This window comes from Poecilia formosa, unplaced genomic scaffold (assembly GCF_000485575.1).
Source record: "Poecilia formosa unplaced genomic scaffold, Poecilia_formosa-5.1.2 Scaffold134, whole genome shotgun sequence".
NCBI lineage: Eukaryota > Metazoa > Chordata > Actinopteri > Cyprinodontiformes > Poeciliidae > Poecilia > Poecilia formosa.
Window position 1 is genome coordinate 1,070,957 of NW_006800073.1, and position 8,336 is coordinate 1,079,292.

An 8,336-nucleotide genomic window follows, 5' to 3' on the forward strand; every position below is an offset into this window, starting at 1 on the left:
GAGGTCTGTCTGTCCCAGTTCAGAGGCTTACCACCAGTAAGAGCCGGAGAAGAAGTGAGAGAGGAAAAACGACTGAAAGGAGCGAGAGATGGAGAAGCCTAAATCTGGAGGTAAGAACTGCATCACCCCCGAGCTGTGCTGCAGGAAGAAAGCCGAGCTAAACTCCCATGCAGTTGAGCAAATAAACCAAGAGGGAGGCTGGAAATAATAAACCTTAGAGAAAGTCGAACTCTGGCAACGTTTCAACACTAAAGCAGCCGAGCAGATGGACGACCAATCCGAAAGAAACAGTTCATTCTCCATACAAACCTGCCCTTCTTTAATTAATTTAATAGAATAATCACGTCTGTAAATCCTTCTGCGTGCTCTCAGGCCCTCTTTGAGTCGTGCTCACCAGAACTGAGAGCGTGTTCTGCAGAGATTGTGGGTCCCCGATCCCCATGGAGGGATCTGCACGGCAGGAAACGCTGATTCGCTGCAGAGTCCTCTCATTCCGGGCTAAACTTCGCTGACCCAGATGATATTAATGGGACTTGAATGTCAATTCCAACTACTGGCACCGAGCGTGGGCTGTTTGCTGGACTTTGGCGCTGTCGGTTTGCCAAATAATGCTTGAAGCAAAGATGACATGGCAGTCAGCTGTCAGCTGCAGCTAAATTGGTTTGTTGAACCAGATCAGCTCGACTTCCCCGGGCTAAATTATCTCCCAAGGAATGAAAACATAAATTAGGACCGTAAAACTTTAGGAGGACAATAAATAAAGACGACTCACCCAGACATAAAGCTAGAAATCTATAATAAAGTAACGCCACTTATATATGTATGTTTCATGTTTGGGATAAAGTTATTGTGGAAACAAAATGAAAGCAAGAGAAAATGAACTGCTGCACAAACAATTTAGAATTTATCTGGAAAAATTAATTTAGGGGAAGCAAGGTGAGCTAAAGGTTTGCAAGTTAGCAGAAGCGCCAAGCAACCATCACACTTTGACCCGCGTTAATCTAATGAAGCTTAAGCTGAAATCCAGAAACTTGCTAATTTTTCCTGCTTCTCATTATGAGCAGAAAACATGTCATGTTGTGGCTGACTGGCGTAAGCCGGATGTGTGTTGGTGTTGCATGACATTTGCAAATCGCTTCATGTCAGACGTTCGTCTACCTGAACTACGGAGTATATCGGCTCAAACATCACATCTTCTTTCACATTGGAGAATTTGCACAAAGCCCACAATGCATCGCTATGAAACTGTCACTTTGATAAACCTTTGATGCCACCACTCAAGACGCCTCCTTTCAAACTCAATAATTCACGTTTAGGTTTGAACTGAACCGCTGCTTCTCGCTTTAGCCAGATAGTTTAGTTTTATTTCAAACTCCCAGGTTTTATTTCAGTCGTTTACAGTGGTTTTGTTGAATGTCTCTCCAGGCTTTTTGAAAGTCTCTCAAAGTTTTTCTTCAAACTTTGGCTGCATTTTTGCTGATTTGCGTCCCAATACCTGCCAAGACTAGCAGATAAATAGTCTGGGATAGTCACGTCGTTAAGAAACAGGCAAAAAGTTACCATCATTCAGTTTAACTTTCACTATACATCTCACTGAGAATTACTTTGTTGGTGATAAAAATCCATTTTCTGTTCACATCTTTGGTATTTTTTATAGATTCGGCTAAAGAAATGGGAACAAATTGTGTTTTTCCCCCTGACTTCTCTGTAAACGGTCAGGCAGAACAGCCAAATAACAGGAAACTTTCTAAAAAGACAATCTGAAAGCCAGAAAAATGAAAATGACCTTATAAAAATACAGCTGAACCCAGGTTATCACAGGATTTAGGGATCACAACCAAACAGTGAATATGTGAGGATATTTGAGACTCCCTTTAAAATATTTAGAAATGGCTATTTTAATAGTTCAGAAGAAACAAACACTAAATATACATTAATATGCAATAATATATACACAATGGAAACCGTCTTAGCACGACCACAGAAGCTCAGATCTACAGTCGTCCTTATTTCCGTTCTTGGCAGTTCAGCCAATCAGCAGCAAGGAAAAAGAATGGGGGTCCTTGATTGGCTTCCAAGTTGCAATTTCATTTCAATATTTTAGATAATCTCTAGATAAACTTTCCATGTATAATTTGGAGTTTGTTCCATAAAAAACCTCTAACAGGCCACAGTCAATGTATCTCTATTTCCTACTTTTAGGTAGTTCTTCTCTCTTGTAACATTTACAGGATAAATCTGCAACATTTTTGCTATTTAGTTTAATTTTGAAGAGGATTTCAAACTTCACACTGCCGATTGCTAACCCCCTAGTTGGACCTCGACTTTAGGAACCACTGTTAATCTGAGAATACTGACCTACAAATAGGTGGGAGCCCATTGATCCAAACAGAGTTGCTGCCCTTCCTGACAAAAAGGCAGAGCACCAATTTAACCACCAACAGGGAATGGTTCCAGTTTGGAAGTAATCTGTTACAGCTGCAGGCCTGTAAGCGATGTGTTGAGTAAGGACGGCACATCTAGAAAAGGTAAGTAGGATGGAACTGGTTGCCCTGCACTCCCAACATAACCCACATGCTTCACTCCAGCCCATTTTCAAAAACGTACCTTCAGCATGTTTTCACACCTGATCGTCCAGGACACTCAGTCCAATTGGGAACCAAAACTGTAACATTTGTCAATTTTTCAGCTGGTGGAGTTCACTTTCACATTGCATTGAGTCAAACGAACCAAATTCTTTGAGCAACCTGTTCCCCTCCTCGCCTAAGGGGGCGCCGCACAAAGAGCCACTGAAGGAAACGACACAAAAACCACTGAAGACGACGCAAAGCGCATGCGACTTCCTTCACAAAATGAAAACAAAAATGGAGTGGCATCAGATTTTAGTGGTTGGAGGATTTCACGACACATTTATCCCACTAGTATTAGATTCACATTTGTTTAGGTTTTATTACCCAGAATGCCTTGCGCCATAGTCCACTTCCTGATTTTGATTGAACACGTAATTAAACTCTGATGTGAACCATAAAAGCTAAATCTGGTCCACCTACAAACCTTGTTCTCAGTTCGGTTGAAGTGAATTTTGCCTGTGTGAACACCAATCAAACCAAAAGCAGGAAGTGGACTACGGCGCAGGGCATTCTGGGAAAATACAACCAAAACAAACACGAGTGTCTAGCGCTAGCAGGAGAATGACTTCTGGTTTTTCATCAAATACAAAAGAGAAATCCTACAACCCCTAAAATCTGACGCTACTCCCCATTTGTTTACATTTTATAAAGAAGGAAGTTGCGCCCAGTGTCTTCTTCAGAGGTTTCTGTGTCATTTCCTTCAATGGTTATTGGTGCAGCGCCCCCACAGGCGAGGAGGGGAACAGGTTTTTTCAAAGGGATTGATTACAGTGTGAAAGAGAACCACAGCAGCTGAAAATGTAACAAATGTAGAGACTTTGTTTCCGAGTCTACCGGACTATCAGGTGTGAAAACATGCTCAGTTCTTCAGATCTCCCAATTTGACTTTTCTTGGTGCCCAACCATTAATCAGTTTGTGTTTTGCTTTTGTTCTCTCTGAGATTTTTCAAGTTCTCCAGCTTCCTCCCACTTTCCAAACAAATCTACGTTGGTAATGCATTTAGTTTGTGTGCTGCTGAGCTGGGTTGGACAGTAGATCATAAGACAGCCCGGCTCTCTTGAGGCCAAATGTAAAGCAATTTGAGTTGGTATGCAACTCGGCCTGGAGTTTAACGACTGCTTGACATCAGTGAGTGGAAAGAGTTTTTGAACTCTCCTTTATCTCCACTCCATGCCGACATCAGCTCTCCATCTCCTAATGGCGTCTCCACATCAGTGCGTGGCTGGAAGTTCACAGTTTCACTGCTGTAAATTGAGCTGGATGCTCTGCAGTTTGAAGAAGCGCTCCTCTGTCATTACCCTCCTCACATGCAGAGCCTGAAAAGCAGGTGTTGGCGTGGGTGATGTCCCTGCATTGTCGTTATTCTGCAAAAACTCAACTCCCAGTCACGTCTGAAACACCTATAAGTCCTGCAAAACCTGCACTAGTGTGTAATTATGTAGACCTTCAGCAGAGACAAAGGCATCTATACACTGCAAAAATACAAAACCCCACCAAGTGCTTTTGGTCTAGTTGTAGTGCAAACACATTAGTACACATGAAATAATTCAAAACTAACTTACAGGTAACTCTTCAGAAATATAAGAGCTTGTTTTAAGAAAATAATTTATTAACATTGAGTTAAAAAGTACTGGTTACAGTTGAAACAATCTATCAGTGGAACAAGACACTTTTTCCAATATTATAAGTTAAAATGTCTTGTTCCAATAGCAGATTATTTCACTTATAATCACGATAACAAATACTGCTGGATGATAAATTGTCCCAGAAGTTATTGCAATATACAATAAATATTGTTGTTTTAAGACAATTTTCAAGTAATATGATGGTAATAACGGTGTAATAATGCAAGAACACATCCTCAAAGATCAATAACCTTTAAATTTAACTGGAACATATTTTAAATATCCAAAATGAATAAATAAAAAGACCAATAAAATGATTTAAAAAGTGTCTAAACAAAATGATCCTCCAGTAAAACCAAAGCACCAGACTGAAGACTTTTATCACCCAGATTCAGGTAGAAAGAGAAAAAAAGAGGAAGATGATAAATCATGCAAATGGAAATTATTGAGCTTTGTAATTAACTGATTTATTGACTTTTGCAAGTCTTTTTCTGCCAATATTAAGAAATTATTAACTTACAACAAGCTCTTACATCTTGCTGAAAAGTTACTTGTGAGTTAGTTTGGTCTTATAAGATAGCTGCAGTAGAAACTAGACAAAATACAAACGGTTTTGTGTTTTTACAGTGCAGAGGTGGAGATCATGTCAGAACATTGTGCAGGAATGAAGCCGTTGAAGTGAGAAACATCCTCAGCAGAAACTCCTGCTACATCTCATATTTCCTCCCATGAATCCGTGTTCATGTTCAGTCATGCTGATCCTGCCTCAGTCTGCATGTCGGGGGAATCTCCGTGTGATTCAGGGTGATTTTATGCACCGCTTGGTGTTTTAACAGAACAATGAGACGCTCTGTGCAGCACATCCTTTGACAGGCATGCAAACGTATGTGGGTGGGATTATCAGATTGTCACAACGGTAAATCTGCGTTATGATTTTTTTTTAAATCTGGTGCACAAACATTTTCTTTCCCCTTGCAGATGTGGGAAAATATTCTGCATCCTCAGCAGATCCTCGATCGCATTTCCTGCATGTATATGTCCTGCATGCACAGAGAGGCAATGTTTCACATCATTGCAGTTAACTTGAACATTCACGCCCCCCCCCCCCCCCCCCTCTCTCTCTCTCCTGAGGTCCTGCTGCACACAGACAGACCCCCTACTGACTCCCTCATCAAAAACCAAGCTTCCTCTGTCTCCATGCAACTCAGAGATGAAGAACACATAAAAAAAGACAGGAAAGAGTCTTACTTTCTTTTATAATTCCTGGTGAAAAAGGAGAATTCCCTCTGGAAGAAAGAAAGTGGGGAGAAGAGAGGAAGAGGAGGAAGAGGAGGAGGAGGGGAACCCAGCGGCTTCCAGTTGCAGAGAAATGAGGAGCAGAAGGAAGATGCAACAATAAAAACCTTCCTCCTTCAACAACGGCCGCGGCGTTGAAGAGGTCACGGTCAACCCCGGGAGCTGCTGGACGCAGAGGAGCGGAGCAGCAGCAGCATCTTCATCACCAGCTCCTCCTCGCCTCTCCTCCTCCTGCAGCAGCAGCAGCTCTGTAGTAACACTTCTATCTGTTCGTCCGACACACTCCCCATCCTTCACCGCACGGCCCTCCCCTTCTCCAGCTCTCCTCGTCCTGATTGGCTGTCCCGCTCCTCTCCTCCGTTACCCGGATACAGGGCTCGCCCCTCCCTCCTCCAGTCAGCATACCCCCCTCCCGGGTTGCCAGGTTGGGAGGGTTTCCACCCAGTTTGGCTGCTTTTGAACACGTTGGGCCGGAAGAAACTGATTTGAGGGGGTTGTTAAAAGTTTGGGTTTTTTTATAAAGTGTTCATAAGAAAATTACTGTAAATGTGTGACAGAGAATTAGAGCCATGCCAACAAAAACAAACAAAAAATAAATAAAATTACAAGAATAAAGTCAAAATACAAGAACAAAACTGCAATACTGACAGTAATGTCGTAATATTTTAAGAATAAAGTCATAAAATTATTTCTGTAAAGGTGTAATATGAGAAGACAGTTGTAATAATAATGATTCAGTAAAATCGTAATAATGATAAAGTCATATTATTACGAGAAGTCGTAATAATACCAGAATAAAATTGTGTAAGTATTATGAAAATAAAGTCATTCAAGTGGATAAAGTCAAAATAACATCAGAATAAAGTCACAATATTATCAGAAGAAAGTTGAAATGTGAGAATAAAATGTTAATGACAAAAGAAATCAGAATATTTTGAGAATAAAATCATAATATCACGAGAAGTCGAAATAATACAAGAACTGTAAAAATGACAATAAAGCCTATTTCGAGACGTGCTACGTGAATAAAGTCAAAAGAAAGTCAAAATACAAGAATAAAATCGTAATAATCACAATAAAGTCATCATATTCTGAGACGTTTTACGAGAATAAAGTTTAATATTATGAGGATACAGTCAGAATATTTGTAGAAGTCATAATAATAAAAGAATCAAGTCATAATTATTATTTTGACATTTCGTCTTGTTATTTATCATAATCGTGTTGAAAAACAAAAGTTTTCCGATCCCCCTGAGAAACTTTCCACCAGTTTCTCCAGCTTTTCTTTTCAGCGATCGGTTCTTAAGCCACTCATTAGTTTTAAACACGATTCCTTGGTAAGCTGACTGTAGCGAAGCGCTTTGAGCCGACGACACGGTAATTAAACGGTTGTTTACTCGCAGTACTTCGGACCTCCAGGGATCACAGCTGGAGAAAGACCCGATTACACAGCTTGGTCTAATCTGATGTTATTAGCTAATCGATTTGATTTGGACGGGTTTTACGTTGCGTTTGGGGCTGGAAACTCTCAGTCAGATCTGGCAACCTGCACCCCCGTCTATCTTTCTCTCTCTGTATCTTTGATATTTGGGAGTTCAGTGTCTCAGCTGTGAAAAGAATGTTATGTTTTCTCATCTTTTACAAGAACAGAGAGGGATCCACCCAACCTTCCAGATACATCAAATAATCCTGTAATTACCGTGTAAAACAACCACAACACAAAGACCTTCCACGTCATCCCCACACAATCAACCAGAATCGAAGCACAATGTGCAGAAAAAGCAGGGAACTCTCCCACAGAAATATGAATTAGAAATGAAAAGATGTGGATAACAGGATGATGAGGGAAGCCGCCGCCGCTGCAACGCTTATTATCATACAGAGAGGAAGACGGAGGAGAGGAGCTCTGTGGGAGGAGAAGGAGCTTCCTACAGACGAGCTGAACTGAATAGCAAAGAGATATTAACTCCATTATTCCATCAGTGGCCACAGTGGCTTTGATGAGCTAACCTTCGCTTTCATAGCTGAAAACTGGGGCGAGCGAGGAGAGTTAGGACGACTGTGTGCAGGAAATCCACCTTCAAACACTAAAGCAGATGTTCTGTCAGTCAGATCCTCATGATGGGGGAGTAAAAGGTTCTGCATTTCTCTTTTCTGAGAAGCTCTTGTTATTTCTCCCTGTTATACTTCCTTGAACAGGTTAGGATCGGTCTGTGGCCGAAACAAAACATGTTTATTACATTTTTTTGGGACAAATCATTTTTAGATAATGAGATTTCAGTCAGTTCAGAATGAGCTGTTTTAGGGCTGCTGTCACTTTAAATCCAAATAACTTGCTGCTGGCCACGCCCTCACCCCCCACTCAAAACAGAAAAAGAAACGCAATTACATAACTGTACATCTTGGAAAAGCAGAAGTAGAGCCTCCTGCACAACCAACAAGAATGAAGCAACTGGTTTCTGGATGGTAAGTCAACAACAAAACATTTGTCCTTTCCAGCAACTGACCAAAGTGCTGGAGATCAACCTAGGTTGCTAGGTAACGGATTGGCCTTCACCGGGGTTGCTAGGTAACACCGCAGTGCCCATAGAATGTGACTTAATCAGAAGGTTTTTGAAAGGGCTTATTTTCCAAGCACCAAAAAAATGTTTTCAAAAAACAGATGGACGTTTGTTTGTTTTTAAAGCATTTGGGCTGTTTTTAAAACTCAGGAAAAGACCAAATGTTTGTACAAAAAGGTGCAAAATGAGAATTTTGAACTTAGGTCCCCTTTAAAGAGAATAT

The 8,336-nt window shown here is 40.9% G+C and overlaps 1 protein-coding gene across 1 annotated transcript in view; it reads right to left on the reverse strand.

The window, feature by feature from the left end:
• Positions 1–5,816, reverse strand: part of shank1 (SH3 and multiple ankyrin repeat domains 1) — an 80,322-nt gene extending 74,506 nt beyond the window's left edge. The window contains exon 1 of the mRNA XM_016676401.1: positions 5,505–5,816. The gene's annotated coding sequence lies outside the window, so the exon portion shown is untranslated. The remainder of the gene's footprint in view (positions 1–5,504) is intronic.
• Positions 5,817–8,336: the final 2,520 nt, after the last annotated feature.